Source organism: Tasmannia lanceolata, unplaced genomic scaffold (assembly GCF_043159265.1).
Source record: "Tasmannia lanceolata isolate RefF3 unplaced genomic scaffold, GAP_Taslan_0.1 ptg000004l, whole genome shotgun sequence".
Lineage (NCBI taxonomy): Eukaryota > Viridiplantae > Streptophyta > Magnoliopsida > Canellales > Winteraceae > Tasmannia > Tasmannia lanceolata.
This window is the reverse complement of record NW_027518681.1, coordinates 8,982,031-9,001,967: the sequence shown is the minus strand read 5'-3', so window position 1 is coordinate 9,001,967 and position 19,937 is coordinate 8,982,031. Positions and strand designations below refer to the sequence as shown.

Sequence of the window (19,937 nt, the reverse complement as noted above, 5' to 3'; positions counted from 1 at the left end):
CCCCAGAAATCTATATTTTGATTTTTATTGGTGATTTGGGAAGGGCAGGGGAAATCTAGGGTTTGTTCACATTTCTTGTATGAACAAATCTTACGATTTTTACCCAAAACCCAACAGTTATTTTCTCTGTTTTTTTTTTTTTGGTGAAATCATAGATTCTTTTGTTCTTTTATTAGTCGATTTTGTTGAACTCTTATGGGTTGGGGATGTGTGAAAATAACTAAAGACTGAAACAAGAGATGAAATGACTTAATTACTGTAGAATAGAGACATAGATTGGAAGAGAGAAACTGATAGATTGTAATTACTCTAGAATAGAGGCATAGATTGGAAGAGAGAAACTGATCGACTGTGTTCATTGAAACATGCGTAAAATTATGTTTCCAATGCAAATGAGTACCCTTAGGTCAATCCTTAGCAAAACCCATGAGAGAATAACACAGCTTTGTGTTAGGTACCTAACCAATACGAGAAAAGCTCCAGAGCTAATGGACCATGTTAGGCTATTGTCTTGTTGCATCACATAAGCACATGTTGGGGCACTGCATCCAGCCACAAGAGAGAGTTCAGGTGAGGAAATTAGGGGTTGGATTTGGGGAAAAGCTTATGCGACAAAGGGAAGAATTGAGAAGGAGTGGCGGCTGCAAATCGATGCATAAGAGGATAATAAAATGGGGTGAAGGACTGCTGTGACAACTGCTGAATAAGTGGCGAAACAGAGAGAACAACAAGCTTCTTAGCCAGAGATCTGGAGGACAAAAATGGGTAAGGTGGTGTGAAGTTACTGTAACAACAACTGAAACAAATATGAGGAGAGGATTGAGATGAGGAGAGGATTGAGATGAGGAACGGTGGAGAGAAAGGCGGCGGCTGTAAGATACAGCCTTGGGAAACTAGGAGCTAGAGATAGGGGACTGAGAGAAAATCCCGTTCAGATTCAAACTTGATGAGGTGTCTTTGGTTGAAGATCAATACAGCAAGATTAGAAGAGATGCAAAATTTCTGTTTGATCGCCTCTTTTATTACAAACAATGAACGCCGAACATAAGAGCATTTGGCCACAAGGGCCAGTTTGAATGGTGCAGAACCATTCTTTACATCTTCACTGTGGAAAAGAGCTGAAAGGCTAGTGGCAGTCTTGGAGGGTTTAAGCAAACCCAGTGACGATTTTGGCAGAAACAAATTTCTAGATGCTGCATTGGAAAATTTTCAAGCCTGGGTAGCCTGGGAAACCAGACTTAAGGAGATTGATGTTTAAACCATTGTTTATGAGGGGCAAATGAAGAGGCAGATGTTTTGGCCAGGTACGTCATTAATCAAGATGTTTTAGTCATTAGAATCAATCCCCATTGATTAATCTTGTTTTGTTCTTTTTGGCTCTGTTTCTTTGGGCATTTGTAAACCAAACTTTACACCCATTTCCACTTAAAAAATGGTTCTAAACTTTTTTTTACGCCCATTTTATGTCGATTGTAACAGAGCCTTTGTTATTTAGGGACATCTCATCCTCCCTTTGTAGTCCTCAAACAAACCCTATAAAAAATTTACATCCCATATTATGCCTATATAATAGTGCTCAAACAAAAAACTGAAAATAATATTGAGCTAACATTGGAGCTATATTCAATGGCTTCGCTCAAGGATGGATTTGTAATAGAGTACGTGGAAAAAATAGAAGGATCTGTGGTTTGGCAACCGTTGTTCAGAAGGAATTTCTTTGACTGGGAGATTGCATCCATCACTAGATCATGGAAGTGCTAAATGAGGGATATATAAAGCAAGATGGGGATGTTAAAAGGGTATGGATTTGGAACTCATCAAGAGATTTCACTGTAAAGTCATTCTATCATCAGCTAGTAGCATGCCCTGTGGATGCAAATATAGCCAAAGTAAGGATCATCCCAGCTCCGCCAAGGGTGTGTGTACTTTTGGATGGGCTGCTTGTCGTGGATGGAATCAAACTGTGGATTTTCTAAGGAATAGGATGATGCTAATTGTTGATCACTGTTCCTTATGCATAGAGGCAGCAGAGACCGCAAGTCACCTTCTTCTCCATTGCAAAGTGGCTAGGGAGGTATGGGGCAAACTTCTTAGTAGGTTTGGTATTCAATTACTAGTAAAAAGAAGGTTTGGTATTCACTTGGTTTTCCCTCAAAACCTGATTGATCCCCTTCATGGTTGGTCGGCGGTTCCATGGAAGAGAAAAAGAAAATTTTTGTGGAGTGTATCTCTTTTAGCTACTATTTGGGTTCATTGGAAGGAAAGAACTGCGAGATTATTCAAAGGTTTCTCTAGAGAGCCCTTCATTCCTATTCAACAAAGTGATTGCCCTTCCGATTTCTTGGGTGAGATCCCTTTCATCATTTTCACGTGTGTCTGCTTATGACTTATGGGAGGGATGGAGAGAAGTATGTTGGAGTGTAGAAAATAAGCAAAAGTATCCCAAAAGTGGGAGCCACCACCTCCTAACTTCGTAAAATTAAACTTTGATGGTTTGAGCTTGGGTAATCCGGGTCCGGCTGGCATTGGAGGGGTGTTGAGAAATGTAAGCAGTTTGGGCCTTTGTGGGCCCCATTGGAGTGGCAGACGCGACAGAGGTGTTGGTTCGTGCAGCTCATAAGGGTATAAACTTATTGGTTATGAATAAAATGGATAATTTGATTATTGAAGGGGATTCTTTGAATGTTATTAAGTGGCTAAAGGGATCCCAATCTCACCCATGGAGATTTCATAGGTTCTTTGATGAAATGTACGATTGGATGAGGCTTTTATCCTTAGATTTTCATCATATTCGGCGCTCGGGAAATGAGGTGGCCGATAGGCTTGCTCGAGAAGGAGCAACGTAAGAGTCATTGGCATTGTTAAACTCGCCTTCCTCCCTGATTGTCCTTTGTTTTCCTTCGTACTTTTCTATTGTGTTTCCTCTCTTTTTGTATCTTGACCACCTTGGTCCGTTTTGCAATACAATTAGCGATCATTCAGAAAACAAAACATTGGAAAACTTCGTCAACGTAAAATTTTACACTACCATTTGTTTTATGCTCATTTTACAAGAAAAAGAGAACACATCAATTAAATAGTCATATTCATGGTTTAGAAACTCGTGAGTCAATTCCTGACATGCTCAAGTCTGACTTGAAGTTTGCCTTTATGAGTCAAACATAAACTCCTTTGAGTTCTCCAAGTCATTAAAAAACTTGCACAGTCTGTCATTGTCTCGATGAGTCTACTCAATTTATGTTCAGCATATCATGGCATACATCAAACTACCAACGAAAAGAAATAAAAATGTTTTCTATATTTTCTATTCCTTTCTTTGAGAAGGTCATTATTGTACATTCTTAGGCTTAGTCATTTACTCAAGCAAAACAAAAAAATGAGACTTGAACAAGCTACTGGAAAACATCAGACAGCTTCACACTTGGGTGCCATGAACAAAAGATTTGTCCATCTCATTATGCACATTCAAGAAAGATTTAGCAGAAGTAGCACTACTCGAAGACGACGTTCTAGATGTGGTGGTGGAGCTACCATTATCATGGTCCTTCAAAGACAAAATATCCATAGTGCTGGTGTAAGTGAAATTGGGGAATTGTATCGGCAAGCAATACATCGGAACAGGCATTTTGCTAGGAAGATTAGGCAATGGAGCTTCAAGATTCAGCACTTGAATCACTTGCTTTATCGAAGGCCTTAGTTTGTAATCAGGGTAAGCACACCAGAGCCCAACGATCATCAAACGTTCCATCTGTTTCTCATCAAAATCCATATTTAACCTCTCGTCGACTGCCTCGAGAAGCCTTCCTCTTCCATAAAGCTCCCATACCCACTCCAACAATCTCACTTTCGATTGCTCCTCCTTCGGATCAACCGGTTTTCTTCCACAGGTGATCTCTAAGGCAACAATTCCAAAGCTGTAGACATCTGACTCTTTACTAGACTTACCAGTTGTGACACACTCGGGCGCTAAATAGCCCATGGTCCCTGCCAGCACTGTGGTCTGCGAGCCTAGTTCGTGATCAACAAACCTCGCGAGGCCGAAATCCCCCAACCGGGCATTGAAACTCGAATCCAACATCACATTGCTCGACTTGATATCGCGATGCACCACACATTGCTCCCATTCTTCGTGAAGATACAACAACGCAGAGGCCAATCCAAGGGCAATCTTGTATCTAATTGCCCATTTCAGACAGCTTTTCGATCCAAATAGATGCGAATCGAGGCTCCCATTTGGCATGCACTCGTAAACAAGTAGGAATTCGCCATAATCGTGACACCAACCGATCAATCTAACGAGATTTCGGTGTCTCAATCGGCTTATTACTGTCACTTCGGAGACATATTCCTTCCTCCCCTGGCTGGACCCTCTTGAAATCTTCTTAACTGCAACAATCTCTTCTACCTTGTTATCTTTAACAATGCCTTGATAAACCCCTCCGAATCCTCCTTTCCCAAGCATCCCATCTTCACTGAAGTTCCTAGTAGCCAAAGCTAGTTCCTTATAAGTAAACTTTCTAGGCCCCGTTCCTTTCACAAACTTTTCTTCCATTGAAGCATCTAAGACATCTACATCCCCTACACCTTTCTTCTTCCTTACCCTTCTCCTAAACATCAATCCAAAACCCAACCCAGCCATTAGGACCCCTATTGTGACCACAATTCCTGCCACCCAACCTTTCTTCTTTGTTCCACGTTTTTTATCCTGAGCAAAACCCATGTTGGAAACAAATTCCCATGACAGAATCTTGTGCAGTTCTGTCGAACTTCCCGTCGAGGCAGAGAATCCAACCACTACCTTCTCTGGTAGAATCTCCGTTAGATCCAGTTGATACGAGAGGCTTGCAACACCATTGTACAAATCTTGACCGTACGTTAGGTAGACGTAGAGATTCTTTGTAGTAGAATTGTATCCAATCCAAGCAGATCCCTTTCTGCCATTTTTAATATCAGTGTCCCATGTCTTGGTAGTGACTGAAACTATGGAGTTTACATTGATGCCAATATGATTTCCATCTGGATCAAAATCATTCATGTAAGTGTCAAATTCTACGGCGACAAGTTTGGTTGATGTGCAGTTGTTTGTCGTAGAATTGAAGAGGCCTAACCATTGCCCTGTTGAATTTTCCAGCAATTCAGAACCTACTGGCGCCATGAAGAAGGCAAGGCCATCACCGTATTTTTCTGTGTCGAGGCCTTTGATGATGAATTCGAAATGGGTCGTGAAGTCTGCGGCCTTTCGGGTAACTGGGTCCCAGAGTTGGATTGGGAAGACATAGACGGCGCGACCGGAGCTTTGGAGGGAGTTGTCATCAGCTTGGTTTCGCGTGAGCTGGATGACGTTTTCACCGGAGGCGAAGGCTTCACCGGAGAAGGTTATGTTTGCAGTGTTGGGGGTGAATGTGGTGAAATTGAAGAGAGTGAGAGATGTTGTTATGGGAAGAAGGGAAGAGAGGAAGAAGAAAGAGAAGAAGAGAGGTGTTAGAGGTGAAGGGGTAAGGGCCATTTCTTGTGCCATGTTAGACTTGAGGTTTGTTGTTCCTTTTAATTGTTGAACTTGGTTATAGAGAAGTGGTGAAAGAACAAAGAGGTGGACGGATTGGTTGAGGGGAGGCATTTGTCTTCAAGTGTTGCTGCTCTCTGCTTAATTTTTAGGAAAGTTGCTTCTATGGAAGATTTTTTAATGGCCAATGTTGGCCGGCTTTCCCTCAAGTTTTGTATTTTAGAATGATGTTTGTCACAAGTAGCACACTTCTAAGGTGATATAATCTCTCCACTTGGCAGGTAAAGGACGAGGCCATCTTTTGCCAATGGCCCGCACTACAATATTTTGATTGGGGAAATGATATATTAGCCCTGGGCCTTTTCTTCTCCATGCCACCCCCTTCCAGTGTTAAAACTAAAAAGAATTAAGTCATAAATACACTAAAAGGGGGTGAATATATTACTTACCATTTAATAGTTGCATTATTCTTGTTAAGTAGATCGATAGTAGGGGGAGACTTAGGGGCTAGTCATCCGACTCATCCCTACCCATAGAAATTTGCAAATATGGTAGACAAGATCCACGAGACTGATTTTCATGTGCACTTCCAGCAAGTGAAGATGTTGGTGGGCAGGCGGCGTGCACGCGTGGCGCGCGCGCACACGCGCGCGCACACACACACACACACACATATATATATATATATATATATATATATATATATATATATATATATATATATATGAGAATAGAGTTCCTAAGGTGTCACCTCATATAGCTTATATGAGGTGGCACTTAAAAACATAAGGGGCCCACTTTGTTTGGATGATCCAAAGCATTCATTTGATAGGCCCTCACATAGATAGGGTGTGCCCAAAAAATTAACTTCATAGGATCATCCTAACCCTTCAATTTGTGGATGTTGAAATGGATGGGTATAAACCTCCATAAATCTGCCCATTTTTAACCTCCATAAATGGAAGGGTTAGAATGATCCTATGGACCTGATTTTTTGTAGGCACCATATCCATCTAAGGGCCTTTCAAATGAGTGGTTTGGATCACCCAAAAAATGTGGGCCCCTTATGTTTTGTGAGCGCCACCTCATATAAGCTATATGAGGTGACATCTTAGGAACTCTATTCTCTCTCTCTATATATATATATATATATATATATATATATATATATATATATATATATATATATATATATATATATATATATATATATATATATAGGGAAATGATATCAGCACAACCATAATTTGATAATTTCTCAAACCATCTTGTCTTTTAAGTTCTTAAAGAGCTGTCAAAAAGCTTTCATGAGCCAATTAAAGAAGAAAACACAGATGGGTTTGTGCAAATATAAAAATATTGTTGTGCTGAGTCTGTCAAGTTTTTAAAGAGCTGTCAAAAAGCTCTCATTAGCTGATTAAAGAAGAAAAGACAGCTGGGTTTGTGCAAACATAAAAATATTGTTGTGCTGATAACATTTCCATATATATATATATATATATAGGGGTGTAAACGAGCCGAGCCGAGCCGAGCTTGGCCAGGCTCGGCTCGGCTCGTTAAGTCAAAGACTCGGCTCGGGCTCGGCTCGGGCTCGAACCAGGCTCGGGCTCTGCTCGGCTCGGTCAGGCTCGGCTAGGCTCGCGAGCCTTAACGAGCTTGCCTTATAAAGTTTCTCACATGCAACTCTGTTGGTAGCAAAAGCAGCAAATAAGAAAAAAAAAACGTAATATTACAACCCAAATGTTTTAAATGAAATATTACGAACAAAAAGCTAAACGTTATGACAATTACGAAAAAATTACTAAATAAAAGTTTCAAGTTATGATAATTACAGAGAAAATATAAATTTCTCCGTGAATGTGTGATGATGTTGATGTTGACAACACGCATCACTGCGTTCTTGTGTGAATGTGTGATAATTTGATGTTGACAACACTGTTGACAAAACAGATTAGGATATTATTTTATAAAAAATGTAAAGTGGGTTTCTTAACGAGCCGAGCCTGGCCTAACTCGGGCTCGGCTCGTTAAGCTTAACGAGCCTGGCAAGCCGGCTCGGCTCGGCTCGTTAAGGATTCGAGCCGAGCTCGAGCGAGCTTCCGAGCCCGAGCCAAAATTGACACCCCTATATATATATATATATATATATATATATATATATATATATATATATATATAGAGAGAGAGAGAGAGAGAGAGAGAGAGAAGTGTTTCTGCGCAGCTACGTAGAGAGATATCTGCGCACTGCCATTAGCTTGTAATTGTCATATGTCAGTTGTATTTTCTTTGTAATTGTCATACTTTGTCACCCTTTTTAAAGTAATTTTTCATTTAAAACTTACCATTTCTATCACAAATCTAATAAACCGTAATGATTACTATTTTTTTTCTAATAAACCGTAATGATTACTATTTTTTTTTCTACTTTTCCTAGCAACATTTGCACCCATTTACTTCTTCCAATCGTTGCATCCGGACGGGCCACAAGCCGAGCAAGTGGAATCGGCGAAGGTGGCTAGCAAATTCCTGTAAAAGAAAAAAGGGAAATCTTATCGGCACTACTTATTTTGATGAGGGCACTCTTACTTTATTAAAAGTACGGTATGGACCGCAACATAGGATGATCCAAACCGTCCATTAGATGGGGCACAACCTTTTATTAAAAGTACGGTATGGACAGCAACATAGGATGATCCAAACCGTCCATTAGATGGGCCAAAACCCATATAGGTTGTGCCCCAAAAATCATTTCCGTAAGTTGATCCTAACCCTCGGATCTGAATGTTAGAGGGTTGATCCAACCACCTAACAATATTGAGGGTACCACCTTTCACTGTGAGATTGTCCATTTCTCTTCTTCTTGCCATCAATCACGGTTGCCATACAGGGGTGTGAATTTATTTTTCTCCTAAAAAAGCTAGTAAATTGGGACCTTCTTTTTCTATTGCATTACGAATCAAGATTTCGCACCTAGTATACTTAATCAATGTCCTTGAAATCAAGTAAAAATCACATTTTTTTGCAACGAATCCTGTGAACCCTTATTACATGGTAAAGATGATTGCGGACATTTCCAATGGATCATATATCTCATTGTATTTGTTTTGTTGATTTTAATCATCTTCTTTGTACTCCTGATTTTAAAAGAGAAGTGAAGATCTAATTGTGTTGCTGCTTATTCTCTTGAATGGTTCTGAAATACATGTTACTAGAGTTGAGGAATATGGTACAATGAATCGTCCACCTTGTAACTAGGCTCGAATTGCAGCAACACTAGTTTGTTTTTAATCAAATGGAGCCTTGTCAAATGGAATGCAAGTACGCAAAATGGAGCCTTATGAATTTTCAGCCAGTGTAAATTTGGTGGCCAAAAACGTCCTTCCAGATAAAACCACTTAATCAACGTGTCTGGGACTGGGAGGAGTACCAAGAGATGTGGGATCTTATTTGTCAACAGACCACAATGTAAACTCTTTCTGTGTCAGCACTCAGGAGAGACAAGTAGCTTCGTCAAGGAGTCTAGCAATTAAAACAAAAGTGGAGACATGGAATCCATTTGAAGGAAAACAAAAACAAATAGATTAGAAACCCAAGTGAAGAAGAAATATAGATTAAAAGGAAAAATAGATTTAGGAAAAAAATGAAAAAACAATAAATAGCTGAGCTTACCTGGTTTGGATCCTCGTGACTGGAGAAGACGATTGACGAAGGGGAAGAACCTATAACATTTCCCTTTTTTCTTTTACAGGAATTTGCTAGCCACCTTCGCCGATTCCACTTGCTCGGCTTGTGGCCCGTCCGGATGCAAAGATTGGAAGAAGTAAATGGGTGCAAATGTTGCTAGGAAAAGTAGAAAAAAAATAGTAATCATTACGGTTTATTAGAAAAAAATAGTAATAATGACGGTTTATTAGATTTGTGATAGAAATGGTAAGTTTTAAATGAAAAATTACTAAAAAAGGGTGACAAAGTATGACAATTACAAGCTAATGGAATTGTGCGCAGATATCTCTCTACGCAGCTGCGCAGAAACACTTCTCTCATATATATATATATATATATATGAGGAAACTGTTGGTGCGCTTAAGCTCACCAAACTTATGGTGAGCTTAAGCGCCCAATCACATGGGGGCCCACTTTGTTAGGATAATCCAAAGCATTCATTTTAAAGTCCCTTACATAGATAGGGGGTGTACCAAAAATCAGCTCCATAGGATCATCCTAACCCCTCCATTTGTGGAGGACAAAAATGGACAGACACAAATCTGCCCATTTTTTGTCCTCCACAAATGGAGGGGTTAGGATGATCCTATGGAGCTGATTTTTGGTACACACCCTATCTAATGTGTCTGTCCATTTTTGTCCTCCACAAATGGAGGGGTTAGGATGATCCTATGGAGCTGATTTTTGGTACACACCCTATCTATCATAAGACCTTGCAAATGAATGGTTTGGATCACCACATGTGATTGGGGAGCCATGTGATTGGGGAGCTTAAGCGTACCAGAGGTTTGGTGCGCTTAAGCTCACCAACAGTTTCCTCTCTCTCTCTCTCTCTCTCTCTATATATATATATATATATATATATATATATATATATATATAGAGAGAGAGAGAGAGAGAGAGAGAGAGAGAGAGAGAACGGTTCCTACTACACGTGTGTAGATAAGTTATCTACACATTAGCTTAAAATACAATGGGGGCCCACATTGTTTGGGTGATCCAAGCCATTCATTTTAAAGGCCCTCGCATAGATAGGGTGTCCACAAAAAATCAGATCCATAGGATCATCCCAACCCTACGATTTGTGGAGGTAAACTGGACGTCTTTAAACCTTCACAAATTAGTCCATTTTTTGCCTCCACAGTTCGAATGGTTAGGATGATCCTATGGATCTGATTTTTTGTGGACACCCTATCTATGTGAGGGCCTTAAAATTGATGGTTTGGATCACCCAAACAATGTGGGCCTCCACTGTTCTTTAAGCTAGTGTGTAGATAATTTTCCTCATATATATATATATATATATATATATATGAGGAAAATGATTGTGAGCTTGAAGCTCATATAGCTTATATGAGCTTGAGGGCCCAAACACATGTGGGCCCACATTATTAGGATGATCCAAAGCATTCATTTGAAAGGCCCTTACATAGATAGGGTGTGTACAAAAAATCAGCTCCATACGATCATCCTAACCCATCCAAAAGTGGAGGGCAAAATGGACAGACACCATGTGCCACAAATCTGCCCATTTTTGCCCTCCGCTTTTGGAGGGGTTAGGATGATCCAATGGAGCTGATTTTTGGTACACACCCTATCTATGATGGAGCTTTGCAAATGAATGGTTTGGATCACCACAAAAAATGTGGGACACATGTGTTTGGGCCCTCAAGCTCATATAAGCTATATGAGCTTCAAGCTCACAATCATTTTCCTTCATGTATATTATGCATGTATATATGCAAGTATGTATGTATTGGTTGGTAAGCTGGGATCGAATCTGCGACCTCAAGGTTGAGAAACAAAGCCTCAACCATTGAGCCACAGGCCCAACCCCTTAGGTCGGCAAATATTGATGCTGATATTGGCTCGGGAAGGTGTTAGTAGAGCGCCTGTGGAGATCTTTGATTTCTTCCCTCCCTCACGGCCCTTGTTATTAATGTTATCTTGATTTTCTTCTTTCCTGTTCTGACATTCTTGATCATGACTTCTAGCCGTTTAGCTAATTTTAATAAAGCTTTCTTTACCATTAAAAAATCACACCATTCTCTTCATTTTACATTTTTTATGTAACCGTGTCAAACGATTTTACAATTCTCAAAAAGCTCTCAGCAGCCGATCAAATAAGATTTTTGTTTGGGAAACTGGTTCTATGACTGGGCAGGAAACCGAACAAATCAGATATCGCCACGATATCACAAGAGATCGAAAACAGCTTCTCGGGGTACACAAAAGGTTTTTTTTTTTTTTTTGCGCGAGGGAGAGGGGGGGGGGGGTGATAAATCGACCCCCTATGTGTCTGTCTCTCCTCTTTCTCTCTCTAACCTAGAGGAGAGAGAAAGACACGCAGGGTTCGATTTATCACTGCCCTTTAGTTTTTTGTGGGTGTGTGTTCATGTCACTCTTTCATTGTTGTGAAGGTTTTTACACTTTCATTTTTGCCTCCACAAATCGTAGGGTTGGGATGATCCTATGGAGCTGATTTTTGGTGGACACCCTATCTATGTGAGGGCCAATCAAATGAATGGTTTGGATCACCAAAACAATGTGGGCCCATTGTATTTTAAGCCGGCGGTGTAGCTTCACTTTCCTCATATATATATATATATATGTGTGTGTGTGTGTGTGTGTGTGTGTGTGAGAGAGAAAACGGTTCCTACACATATGTGTAGATAACTTATCTACACACTAGTTTAAAATACAGTGGGGGCCCACATTGTTTGGGTGATCCAAGCCATCCATTTTAAAGGCCCTCACATAGATAGGGTGTCTACAAAAAATCTGATCCATAGGATCATCCCAACCCTACGATTTGTAGAGGTAAAATGGATGTCTTTAAACCTTTACAAATTAGTCCATTTTTTGCCTCCATAGTTCGAATGGTTAGGATGATCCTATGGATCTGATTTTTTGTGGACACCCTATCTATGTGAGGGCCTTAAAAATGAATGGTTTGGATCACCCAAATAATGTGGCCCCCACTGTATTTTAAGCTAGTGTGTAGATAAGTTATCTACACATATGTGTAGGAACCGTTTTCTCTCTCTCTCTCTCTCTATATATATATATATATATATATATATATATATATATATATATATATAGAGAGAGAGAGAGAGAGAGAGAGAGAGAGAGAGAGAGAGAGAGAGAGAGAGAGAGAGAGAGAGAGAGAGAGAGAGAGAGAGAGAAAACGGTTCCTACATGTGTGTAGATAAGTTATTTACACACTAGCTTAAAATACAATAGGGGCCCACATTGTTTGGGTGATCCAAGCCATTAATTTTAAAGGCTCTCACATAGATAGGGTGTCCACAAAAAATCAGATCCATAGGATCATCCCAACCCTACGATTTGTGGAGGTAAAATGGACATCTTTAAACCTTCACAAATTAGTCCATTTTTTGCCTCCACAGTTCGAATGGTTAGGATGATCCTATGGATCTGATTTTTTGTGGACACCCTACCTATGTGAGGGCCTTTAAAATTAATGATTTTTTCTTCTTCTTTCCTGTTATGACATTCTTGATCATGACTTCTAGCCGGTTAGCTAATTTCAATAAAGCTTTCTTTACCATTAAAAAATCACACCATTCTCTTCATTTTACATTTTTTAATCTAACTGTGTCAAACGATTTTACAATTCTCAATAAGCTCTCAGCAGCCAATCAAATAAGATTTTTGTTTGGGGAACTGGTTCTATGACTGGGCAGGAAACTGAACAAATCAGATATCGCCACGATATCACAAGAGATCGAAAACAGCTTCTCGGGGCGCACAAAAGGTTTTTTTTTTTTTTTTGCGCGAGAGGGGGGTGATAAATCGACCCCCTATGTGTCTGTCTCTCCTCTTTCTCTCTCTAACCCAGAGGAGAGAGAAAGACACGCAGGGGTCGATTTATCACTGCCCTTTAGTTTTTTGTGGGTGTGTGTTCATGTCACTCTTTCATTGTTGGGTACCGAGTCAGTCACACGCACATGCTTGGTTCCCATATCATTTTTATCAACAAAAGTGTTAATTATTAGTCATTAGAACCACTAACAAAATATGGCAGTGCAGATGTTAGTTCCCTACATACATTCTATTCAAACATCTTCTGAGTTTCTTATGTTTGATATGTACAGCATGCAAGTGACTCCAACTCTCCGAGTCTCGTATCGGTGGTTCGGTTCTGTATGACTTGTTAGCGAAATAATTCTGTATCTGTTGGAAAGAAAAAGCAGTAACCAGTTTGCTTCAAGGCGCGAAATCGCTTTCCTTAAGACAGATTTTGCCCCCACTAGAAGTGTGCAAAGGGGATCCGCGAACTGCCTCCAAGATACAATGAAGCCAGTAGGAATGTCCTACTAATTTGACGACGCTATGCACAAGCGGAGTCAAATCCGAAATGCCCTTAGAATCTTACAAGCCTGAGCGAATCAGTCTAATTTCTGTTACTGCAGTATAACAGTAATTAGATAAACAATAAGAAAATAGTTTAGTAAAACGAATTTTGGTGGGAGCAAGAAAGAGAGTATAATGCACTAGAAGTCTTAAGAATTTATCCAGAAATGGGTAAATTCGATTGTCCTTTGAAATGGTTGGGTTCTGCAACTTTTATAGAGCCTCTGGTGTCTTTTCAGTGTGAAAAGCACCCCTGTATAGAGTCTTTCCAGATCGGTTTGAATTCTGGCCGTTAGATCGCGCCCATACACGATTCAACGAACCAGATCAATCCTAGAGAGTCTGTTGGGATATTTAAATTCCCGTCCTCCCATCTAACCGTTAGATGATCCATCTATGGTACAGATCGCACCCCTTAGATCCTTGACCATTGGGAAGGGACACAACCCAATGGATCGCGCCCAACCCAATCGAACTATTCGACACTGGGCTTGTGCAAAGTGCGCCTAAAAAAACGCCAATAAAGCGCCACTATGCGCCCTATAGCCCATTGCCCATTGCCCATTGCCCATTGCCCACGCCGCGCGTGCGTGTGCACGAACGGTGCGTTGCACCGTCCCGCGGGTCCAACCATGGGTTCAACCCAATGTGCAATTAAACAAGTAATAGAAAAGTGTAGTGCTTTATAAGCCCTTCTCTTTCTTTTCTCTCATCCGATTTAGGACTATCTTTTCAACTACATTACACTATTCTCTTTCTCTTGCAAAAAGCAACTATTTCCAAAGAAAAGTTTTTCTTTTTCCTAAACACACTTAAAGAAAATATTTTCCAAAAATTGTTTCGACCAAAAACACTTGATTTTGAAAAATCTTTAACATGACTACTGGTAAAACCCAACTCTCTTGTAGTGTATGGTTTTGATTCTTTTGCTTTTTTGAGTTACTAATCTTGCTCGCGATTCAAGTCAACTGGGACGAGTTTGGATACCGTGCTTCAAACTCAAACTGGGCATCACAATTCTCTTCGAATTAAGGGGGTTGCCAAGTATCTAAGAAAGCTTTATGATATGAACATTAATTCAAAAATGTAGACAAGATAAGAGCGATATATTTAGGGAGAGCAACCACCATCCAAAGTAACATTGAAATGCTAGCACAATCACTTGCATCTTATTTAGAACAAAAACTAAAGTGTTTAAGCTCTGATTGTTGTGGGTTCGGAGAACCGACTGTGAGCCCAAAACTGATTAAGACAAGGGCCCCAAACTCATCGAAAGCTTGGGTATTTGTAGCATCTTCTGGGGAGTCTTAACCTCTTTCAGAGGGTCTTCCTGCATGTCTTTTGTACTGCTGCTTCGTTCTTCATGCACAGACTCAGGTGATGATTTCGTGCGACGTGGGGCACTATTCACTACTCTTTACTTCATTACGATTAACCGATTAACCTACTCACGTCTTTACAGGCTGCTTGTAAATCCTTGCTGAGTTTTGCCCCAAACAGTACTAAAAATAGTCTTCTAGATTGGTTTTAGATTCTCAATAGTCGAACGGTCTGAATCCAAAATAGGGGCTGTTTGGATACGCGGATTTTAAAAATTCAGGTTTTTAGTTTGAAAACAGTGTAAAAGAGGGTTCATGATCAAGCTGCTGCCACGGTCCTGGCAGCGTTTCTTGGATTTAAGGAAAAAAACCAGGTTTTAGAAATCTCTCCCCCATCATGAGATTTCTAAAACTTGGTTTTCTTGCTTAAAATCCAAGAAACGCTGCCAGGATAGCGGCAGCAGCTTCATCATGAACCCTCTTTCGCACTGTTTTCAAACTGAAAACCTGGATTCTAAAATCTGTGTATCCAAATGGCCCCTTAGGTTATGATCTAAGCAATTCTTTGATTAAGATCTGAGAGGATAGTCACCCTAACATGGGTTGATCTGAATCTAGTCTGATGACAAGTCCTAGATTAATCACCTCCCAAAAGGATGTGATTCATCCAAAAAGTAAACATCACTCAACCAATGTATTTCTGCATTATGGTTCATCCTAAAGATAAACTGAGGATTCTTACCCAAGTCTCTTTCCTTGGACGTAAAATAAATTTTTCTAGGGAGATGATATTTTCACCCCACCGCCTACATTACATGCACGCTCCCCTTATAACTTGATTTGACGTGGAAAGTGGGCAACTTTATGTCAAATAACGTTTTAAGGGGAGCGTGCAAGTAATGCAAGGGGGGGTGAAAATATCATCACCCTTTTTCGAAGGTGAAACTTATGTCATGAATTTTTCAAAGGAGACACTTTCAGTATAGCGACGGTGGGTTCAAGGCCGGTCTCGAGTTGGTAAACTGTCTTCAAGTATTTGGCGATTTCCTTGCAAGATGCTTATGGAAGATAGTTTATTGGGAGATAATTGAAGGTGAAACAGCAAGAACAGCTTTGTTTTTATATGACAGTGAGAGGATATTGAAAATTCAGCTAAGCACGCTTATGAAATCCAAATGTCGTCTTTGTGGGTGCAGACAGTATTTTAAAACCATGTGGGTCAAGTCTTAATATTATTATACAAGATCAACGGTCTTGATTTCACAGACACACCCCAAGTGGGACCCAGAATTTGCTTGTTATGATTGATAGTGAAAATGATTTCTTTGGTGTTCTTTTTGCATTATTTTTGCTAAGAGATGATATCTATTAAGTAATTAAAATACTTACTTAAATTCGGTTTATAGAAAGAAAAAACCTGTGTTCAACTTCAAACGGTTGTTCTAATTGAAAAAGCCTGTGATTCATTCGGTTTTTAGAAAGAAAAACTATACTTGCTCTATCAATTGGACCGAAAATTTGGCTGGTTTTGGATGAACCGGGTTGGACAGTCTTGTTCAGTCCCATTTTCAGAACACTGGTGAAAAGTTATGGAGACTCATCATGGTATTCGTGGGTTAGTCCTATATATACAGAGGATCAAAATAGAATAGAATTTTGCTTGAGTTGGTTTTAAAATAACTAAGATATACGTACTTAAATTCAGAACATTGGAACAATCGTTTTGGATTTTGGATTTTGGGAATCGATTGTATAGGACTTAAAATTAAATGCAATTTTGAGTCCAATAATCAGATTTGCACTCAAAATCCAAAAACAAACAATGTCACTCTTTCATCACATAATATCATCTAGAGTTTTAAGGTTTCCAACTAAAAGATGAATGAAAAGAAGAAATTGAAAATGCCACACTACATACTCACGTAATAACACTCATATTTTGGGCTACATTACATGTCAAATTTGTTTGGGTGCAAGAGAGATACAGAGGGAGAAGAACCTGAAACCGTGGTTGACGCAGTTACCTTCGAAGAGTTACTGGTGCAACTAGAGCACGACGGGTTCGACACAGTTACCTTCGAAGAGTTACTGGCGAAACTAGAGCACGAACACTGGTTTTTGCCTCTCTCAGAATCCGTGGTCGTTGTGGAAGATGTACACGAAATGTTGCATATTTTCATGAGGGGTGCAGTGTACATTGGCACAGGCATCTTGGAAGGAAGATTAGGCAATGGAGCTTCGAAATTAAGAACATTAATCACTTGTTTAATTGAAGGCCGTAAATTTTGGTCAGGGTGAGCACACCATAACCCAACAACCATCAAACACTCCATCTTTCGTTCTTCAAAATCCATACTTAGTCCCTCATCAGCTGCTTCGAAAAGCTTTCCTCTACTGTATAAATCCCAAACCCAATTGACCAACCTTATCTTACTTGGTTCTGCCTTTGGTTCCACAGGCCTTCTCCCACATGCTATTTCTAATGCAACCACGCCAAAGCTATACACATCGGACTCTTTACTAGCCTTGCCGGTCATAACACATTCGGGCGCCAAGTAGCCCATGGTCCCTGCTAGAACCGTGGTCTGCGAGCCTAGCTCATGATCTACGAGCCGTGCCAACCCAAAATCTCCGAGCTTCGCGTTGAATCCTGAATCCAACATCACATTACTAGACTTGATATCTCTATGCACCACACATTGCTCCCATTCTTCGTGGAGATAGAGCAGTGCCGATGCCAAACCCAATGCAATTTTGTATCTAACCGCCCATTCGATCAAGCCTTTTCCTCCATACATATAGAAATCGAGGCTACCGTTGGGCATGAATTCATAAACAAGAAGGAATTCGCCGCGTTCGTGGCACCAACCGATGAGTTGAACGAGATTTCGATGTCTCAATCTACTAATGATCTTGACCTCAGAAACATACTCTTTTTTGCCTTGTTTAGACCCTTTAGAGACCCTCTTAACAGCCACATTTAAGTTCAAATCTTTCAAGAATCCTTTATAAACCCCTCCAAAACCCCCTTCTCCAAGCTTCCTATCCTCCAAGAAGTTATTTGTTGCAGTAACCAGTTCTTTATAAGAGAACCTCTTTGGTCCTGTTCCTCTCTCAAACTCATCATCCATAGACAGATCAAAGACCACATCTTCCTCTTTTTTCCCTCTTCCCATCCTCTTCTTCCACAACACAAACCAAAACAAACCAAATAACCCAACTAACATAAAACCCAGACCCCCTATCAAACCCAACACCCATACTGTCTTTTTCTTCTTCTTTCCACCCTCTCCTATCTCCGAACTTGAACTAAAATCCCAAGAAAGAATGCTATGTATCTCAACCACCCTCCCCGTAGAAGCCGAGAAGCCGACGTCAACCCATTCAGGCAGAATCTCCTTCAAATCCACAACATAAGAAAGACTAGAATTCCCACTAAAAACAGGATTTTCATCATATGTAAGAAAAACGCTTAAATTTTTTGTACTAGCATTGTAGCTTACCCAAGAATTAGCTCTTCTTCCATCCTTAATACTACTCCTCCATGTCACAGTAGCCACCGAAGCAATCGAATTTACGTCTATACCGACATGATCGGAGATCGGATCCCATGTGTTTCGGAAGCTATCAAACTCAACTGCAACAATTTTATTTGCCGGTGAATTGGAAGGGGAATTCGAAGAAATTAGGCCTAGCCATCCTCCGCTCGCCTTTGGAGGGATGGCTGAACCGTTGGGAGCGAGGAAAAAGGTGAGACCATTGCCATAGACAGACGAATTGAGCGCCTTGATGATAAAGGAGAAGTGGGTAGTGAAGCCACTTAGTCTTTGCGTGGTCGAGTCCCAAAGGTGGAACGGATTGCTGTATATGGCTCGACCTACGCTTCCGTTCAGAGGTTCATCAAGTTGGTCTTTGGTGAGTTGGATGGCCTGGTTCGAGGCAAATGCATCGCCTTGGTAGCTTATGTTTCGTGTGTTGGGTCCGAATTCAGAGAAATTGAAGGAAATTGGCAGTCCAAATGGTAGGAGAAAGAAGAAGAAGATGATTGTAGATGATTTAGAGTGAGAAAAATTGGGTTTTGATGATTGAAGATGAGTCCTTGAGAAGATTAAAGCCATGGTTGAAAGGGTAGAAGCACTTGTTAGGGAGTTATAGTGCAGTCCAAGTATGGAAGAGGTTAAGGAATGGTTGTTTTTAAAATTTTAACTGGAATGGTTGTCTTTTTAATTAAAACAAATGATTAAATTAAGTGTGCATTTTTACATGTTTTAACTGCTACATTGGCTCCAAAACGGGACGGTCACGTTGATTCTCTAGGGAAAGTGACTAAAAGTGATTTAATTTAAGGATTTTTCTACCAAGAAACTCTAAATCTTTATTTTTTTTCTTCATGATGAAATTTTATCAAAAAAGAGCAAGAGAGGTTGAGACAACAAAGTGAGGACTAAGAACATAAATCTACAAGAGCATAAAATTCGAGGGGGGAGGAAGTCGAAGATTTCTAATGATGTGTGACTCACTCCATCACGAGCAAGACGGTCTGACTCTTTGTTAGCCGATCTCCTAACATGCTGGAATTAGGCCCGGTGATCTGCACCGATCCACAATCTCATCTATCAAAACTTAACAGATAAAAACATATTTGAATTACTCAAGAATCATGATTTAGCCAAAAAGTCGAAGTTGACTTGTAGCAGCTTCTTTAGTGTAGTTAGAGCTGCAATATAAACTTAACACTACCGCATGCTTATTTCCATGGTGGGCAAGCGACTTTCCCTCTAGCCTTAGCACACCAAATCTATTGCTTTGATCACATCACATGGAGCAGTGGGTCTCGCAATACCAAATCACGTAGTTATTGGATTCCGAGAACATTTGGATTGCTTGAATCAGGAATCGGAATCGATATCATATTGTGATTCCTACTCTGATTGTCTCTTAAAATGAATGAGAAAAAAGTTAATTGAAAAAATTCTAATAAAAGTTTCATTCTGACTGGGATGATTCTGTTC

General features: G+C 40.1%; 2 pseudogenes; both read right to left on the bottom strand.

The window, feature by feature from the left end:
* Positions 1-3,298: 3,298 nt before the first annotated feature.
* Positions 3,299-5,518, bottom strand: LOC143875625 (L-type lectin-domain containing receptor kinase IX.1 pseudogene; annotated as a pseudogene).
* An 11,356-nt stretch (positions 5,519-16,874) lies between these two features.
* On the bottom strand, positions 16,875-19,043 carry LOC143875624 (L-type lectin-domain containing receptor kinase IX.1 pseudogene; annotated as a pseudogene).
* Positions 19,044-19,937: the final 894 nt, after the last annotated feature.